At 42.2% G+C, this 6,284-nt stretch overlaps 1 pseudogene; it reads left to right on the forward strand.

The window, feature by feature from the left end:
* Positions 1-1,059: 1,059 nt before the first annotated feature.
* Positions 1,060-6,284, forward strand: part of LOC122143663 — a 19,815-nt pseudogene continuing 14,590 nt past the window's right edge.

A 6,284-nucleotide genomic window follows, 5' to 3' on the forward strand; every position in this document is an offset into this window, starting at 1 on the left:
TCAGTTCAGCTATCAGAAGCTCTATAGAAAGCAACAGTGTTGGTACTGAGCTCAAGTCAGTTCAATGTTGATTCAATACAGTTCAATAACAATGTCAGTGTTCCCTGAAATCCCTGAAATACGACCCATCAGAGCGTATACTACAATTGCGCCCCTATCGGCAAAAGGTCGTTTTCATATTAATGTTTTGTACTCTTTTATTTGCACTGTGATTTGTGTTTCGTGTAGCTCAGTTGGTAGATTATTGCGTTATACCTTGATATGCAATCATGCTATCATGGGTTCAATCCCAGAGAACAGACGTGCAAGTAAAATGTATATGCTCAATAAATCATAATTTAGCATGATTTTTGTGAGGGTTAGGTTAAGGGGGTGGGGTTAGGTGTGGTCATTCGAACGAATAAGCCACCTAGTAAAATATGTACTAATTACTGTGAGATCGGTGTAAAAAGTCCACACATTGCATTTAAATAAACGTGCGTTTTGATTGGTAACGACGTTATACGTCATTTCATGATGACAGACGCAACGCGATACTGTCATTATTTTTACGCCCGCTAGAGGCCGCTTAACTTTAAAACATAAATATAGGTCGTAATAAGGTGCTTGCACAAACGACCTATATGGTCGTTTTTTGTTGGAGGACAGGCTTTGAATCACGTGTGTAATCAGTCCAATGAATGGGCGAGACGTCATAGGTGCCTGATGTAAGCGACCGGAAAGCTTAAAAGCACGTTTGGTGAAACCGGTGTCAGCCTCTAGGAGTGAAGCAAGTGCCGGCAGAGATGCCGGAAGTGTGGCACTGCGACGCAGCATCTCTTTCCTTCGAGGAACCATGGTTACATGTGTAACCTGAGACGTTCCTTTTCAGGAACTTGAGCTGTGTCTGAGAACGCTTTGGGAACGAGAATGCCCACACCGCCAGACTTTCAAATCTCTGCCTAGTGTGGAAGCCTGCACAGCTAGGGCAAGAGAACAGAAGAGCCTAGAGTGGCTCGCATATCTAAGCCATAGAATCTGACAAAGGTTAGGGGCGTGGACCAACCTGCAGCGTTGCAGATGTCCTGCAAAGAGACGCCTGCCAAGAAGGCCTTGGAGGCTGCCACACTCCTTGTAGAGTGAGCCTTGACCCCTAGAGGCGAGGGGAGATCAGAGGACTCATAAGCGATGGAGATGGCATCTACTATCCACCAACTGAGGGTCTGTTTTGTAATTGTAAGACCTCTCTTAGGGGGACCATAGCACACAAGCAGCTGGTCCGCCCTTCTCCACAAGGCAGCTCTGTGGACATATACATCCAGTGCTCACACTGGACACTTCTGCTGGTCTGGCTCCCTGAAGGGAGGAGGACTGAAGGCCTGGAGTACAACAGGCCGTGGTGTAGTGGAGGGGACCTTAGGAACACACCCCGCTCGAGGGTACAGAAACGCTTTGGCCAGACTGGGCGCAAAGTCGAGATAGGAAGGGGCCACTGAGAGGGCCTGCAGATCCCCCACTCTCTTCAGAAAAGATATTGCCAGAAGAAAGGTAGTTTTTATAGTGAGATGGCAATCAGAGATCTCCTCAATTGGCTCGAACGGAGGCTTACCAGAGCTTCTAACACCACAGCCAGGTCCCACGTAACTGTCTGCCCACTGACTGGCCACCGAGAGGGGTGTGGTAGGCTGCAATGGCGGCCACGTACTGTAGACGTTCAGGGTGGAGTGGGTCAACCCTGCGGAGAAACGGGCCTGCAGGAACTGCAATTAACTGGGTCGAGCTGGCGGTCTCCGCACCAAGAAGTGAAAAGTTTCCACTTCAAGGCACACAGTTTCCGGATTGGAGGATGGTCTTAACAGCCTCGGTTGAGAGACCAGAAGCTACGAGCTGTACCCCCTCAGAGGCCACACCCATAACTTCCACAGCTCCGGGTGGGCGTGGGCTATGTTGCCCTCCGCTTATAAGAGGAAATCAGGTCCAAGAACCATACTCGGCCCGGCCAGAACGGGCTACTAGTAGCATACGGACCCCATCACGGCGCACTATCTCCAGAACGCCCAGATTCCTAAATGCTTCCAAAAACTGCTCATGACTTTTCAACGCTAATTTTTTTACTGTCTTTAGTAAATCCTCACATGAGATTTCCACCAGACTCTGTTGCAGAGTCAATTCTGCTCTGGTCTAAGTGATAGATTTAGAGGGGGCAAGTGTAAGGTTGTTTCAAAACCTATATGTCTTGGGTGAGTTGTTTATTTGGAGATCAATGATCATTGGCGGAAGTGTCAATGAAATTGTCACACCTTCTATCGAAACCATATGCGGTCCTGGTGTGTGTGTACTGTTTCATTTAATTACTGTGGTTATGTCCAGTCCCTATTGAATTGGATTTGAGAGAGGACATAGTGGTTGTTTTGTTTAAGGCCGCCGTTGCTGTCTTCCTATCCCAAGACAGAGACAAAAAAGCTTTGTTTTTGTGTTGTTAACATCTCTTCAGCATTACCAGAATGGGGTGAGACCATTGGAGGATCGAAACAGAGCGGTGCAAGGTGAAAGTTGGTCTGCCGATCTCCCAGCTCGTGGAATGTAGTGTGAAGTAGTGAGGCTGAAACAGCATTCTCCTCATCGAAATCTTGTCTTACAATAAACAATTTTGATTTTTTATTTTTTGAGGTCAGAATGAGAATAACCAGCTATGGCAAATGGCACTCTTGGGATGACAAATTAAAAACCAGGATTCAGCATTATGGAGTGGATCTGATTAATACCGAATACCGGATATTTTTATTAGACCATTCTTTTTGCTCTTGATCATGTGGTCGCGCTGTGGATAATATTTGTGAGTCACTGGTACTAGCGAAAGGCACATTTAGGCATTGATTTGCGTGCTGATCGATTTTGCAGAATTGATCATGGCTCTCTCTACGTTTAGGAATGGCACAGACGCCAGAAGCTCAGATGGAATCGGATCATTATCTGGAGCATACACCTCCATCAGAGTTCCCTCAGACTCCATCTGGATTCCTGACATTGTGCTCTATGACAAGATGTGGGTTCCACTCAGTGCCTACGGTATGAATCGAAGGAAACCAGACAGGGACTGACAGCCTGACATTTAACATTTCCTTTTAGAACAATAATATCATAGAGATTCATAATATTTTTTTTATGGATATAAAAGGGAGATATGTATATACTGATGCATCACATTGACTTACTTATTTCATCTATAGACATACTTGTGAGTAACCATTATAATACAATACCTTTTTGTATCGAGAAGAAATCAGTTTTGGTATAGAAGTACGGTTGAGCGCTGAAATCATTAAAATCTCAAAAATATTTATTTTGAAGCGCCTGATCAAGTCTAAAATAGTTGTAATTCTTACAGTTTTATGGGATTTTCAACCTGACAAATGAAAAGCACCACTGTGTTTTCCGCCTGCTAATTTATGGTTTTACAAGTCAAATCCTTTGTGCTCGACCCCATATAGAAATGTCAGAGAAAACCATTTAGAAAAGCAACATCATTTCATGTTTAGGTCAGTATTTTATTTCCCAATGTCCTCCTCACTGCTCTTTGCCTTGCTTTGTAACAGTTACAAGACAATCTTGACTTTTGTGATTTCAAATGCTACTCTGAGTAAGAAAGACATTTTTTTTTACCCTTTCATTTGGATAATATAGAAGATGTTAATTTTGTTACCGTGCCTGTATCTCAGCTTGATGACTGTGATTCTCACACTGCAGTGCAGATGGTAATTTCGCTGCCACAGTGACAAAAGCGTGGTGAGATATGGATGCACTATCTCCTGGACCCCCCCTGCTAACTATAAAATCTGCCTGCACCATCGTGTTACGTTCTATTCCCTTTGAACCTTCAGAACTGCTCCCATGAAGTTTGGCTCTTGACCCTACGATGGTTCCCAGGTATGCTGTATTCAACTGTTATTAAGGCAGGAAAAACCACTGTTTACATCTAGAAAGGAAAGATTTACCTAAAAATACCGAATGAATTTGCCCTAATTAGCTATCGTCAGTTCATAGTGACCACTTTTAATCACGCAAAATAAAGTACTGAAGTACTCAAACTGTATATTCAGGTCAGAGCATAGCTTTTTTGTGTTAAGAAGGGAAATGTAGAAAAAACCCCTAAATATATCCCTTTTTTTTAAGGTAGGACATTCTTCCTTGAGGATGTACATGTAACAACTGACTATGTTGACAACGGTGAATGGGAATTGTGAATGCCCCCGGTAGCCGGTGTTTGAGAAGTGAGGAACCTTTTCTATCCATCCATCACTTACTCCTTTATTATCAGACGTCTTCCTCTTTTCTACACACTCTTCCTCATCATTCCCTGCATTGGATTGTCTTTCCTGACCGTGCTGGTGTTTTATCTCCCATCTAACGGAGGAGAGAAAATCTCCCTCTGCACGTCTGTCCTCGTCTCTCTTACTGTCTTCCTTCTGGTGATAGAAGAGATCATCCCTTCCTCCTCAAAGGTGGTACTCTTTTTAAGAATTCAAAGCTATATTATGTGATTTAAACATTGAATTGATGTGTAATGAAAATCAGTGTGCCACACACATTTTTGAATAATTTCACATTATTGTCAGCAATAAAATTGCAGTGTGTTTCAGCTACTGGATGTTTTACTACAGAAAGTTCATTCATTTAGGCATTGAAGTGCTTTTCTGTATTTACTTTGAGGGCCCTTTTGTCATTCTGCAGTTATGGTGGCAGATTCTGTCACTTACTTCTAGATGTCAAAAACTCAAACTACAATGCATAATTTCTCGATTAAACTATATAAGTAATACTTTTGAATATATGGAATGGTATATATGTTATATCAGTGACACTTTAGTATAGGGAACAATTTTCAGTGGTTGTTTATTAGCATGCCTGTTTTTAAAATATTGGCTGTTTATCAGTACTTATAAAATTTGAGAAGAAAATAAATTATTTTAAAAAGTAATGTTTTTGGGCTGGCAAAGTTATAATATTAACTTAAAGGGACAATAACCTCCAATTCCATTATCATTCCATTCCAAACCTATACGACTTTGGATAATCTTCATAACACACACACACACACACACACACAACACACACACACACACACACACACACACACACACACACACACACAAAAATATATTTCAATGAAATGACTTTATGGATTTTTTTGGTGGGGTTTTTCAAAGGTTTGGTTACCTGGACTTTCTTTTTTCTTTTCTTTGAAAATTAACCCTAAAAGTCCTATAGGTTTGGAACAACATGAAGGTGACAGTATTTATTTTTTTTGGCGAACAATCCCTTTAATGGCGGAATTACACATACAATAAATTAATATTTTTTTTAAAAACATTTGACAGCATATTGAACATTATTTATTTCCAGTGATGAGGTTGTGATTTTTCCATTCTTTTGTTCATCATTTTCAAATGCCACATGACTTTCTGCTTTGCTCTTATCTTTTCTGTTCCAGGGGATTCCTCTCATTGGAGAAGCTCTAGTTCGCACTGATCTTCGTTCACACTTTCCTCGTCCTCACTGTCGTTTGCAGTGTAACATCCATCTTAAGCTCCTCATCCCACTCATCACATGCATGGGCCATGGGTTACGCCGTATCTTTCTGCACCACCTGCCTAAACTGGCTCTTCATGCGCATCCATGGCGGACCGCTTCGCCACAACAGCTGGGAGAAGCGGAGAGAAGGGCTGGGCTATGGGACGAGTTGAGTGCCAGGATACCACTCCCCTCTGCTCAATGCAGAACATAGTCTGCGTGCAGCCTTAGGAATCTGCTACGCTACATCACGCTTCATGTTGTGAAGGAGAATGGCGATCAGAGCGGTAAGATTGTTATTGTCTCACTTAGACTAAATAATCTTTGAGATCTAATAAATTCTAAGTACATCTCCTTTTAGTGTTGTCGGACTGGAATTTTTGGCCCAGTTTTGGATCGGGTTTTCCCTGTGGTGTTTCCTCTATATCACTGCTTGGGCTCGCTCTGCTTTTCATTCTGTCATCATACATGGTCCACCATCATTGTTCCCAGCTATACACATGAATGTATAAAATTGAAAAATCTTTTGGATTGGATAACTTTGTTTGCATTATTATATTTCTACTGTCCTCCTCAAACCATCTATGCAACGTGTGGCAATTGAGCGCTGTCATTTATGCTGTAACATGCTGCATCACATTATATGTTGTATGCTGATTTCATTACAATACAAATTACAATAATAATTAAAGCTGCAAGCAGCGATGAACGGGCCCTCGCACCCGGGCTCACCA

Source organism: Cyprinus carpio, unplaced genomic scaffold (assembly GCF_018340385.1).
Source record: "Cyprinus carpio isolate SPL01 unplaced genomic scaffold, ASM1834038v1 S000006480, whole genome shotgun sequence".
Lineage (NCBI taxonomy): Eukaryota > Metazoa > Chordata > Actinopteri > Cypriniformes > Cyprinidae > Cyprinus > Cyprinus carpio.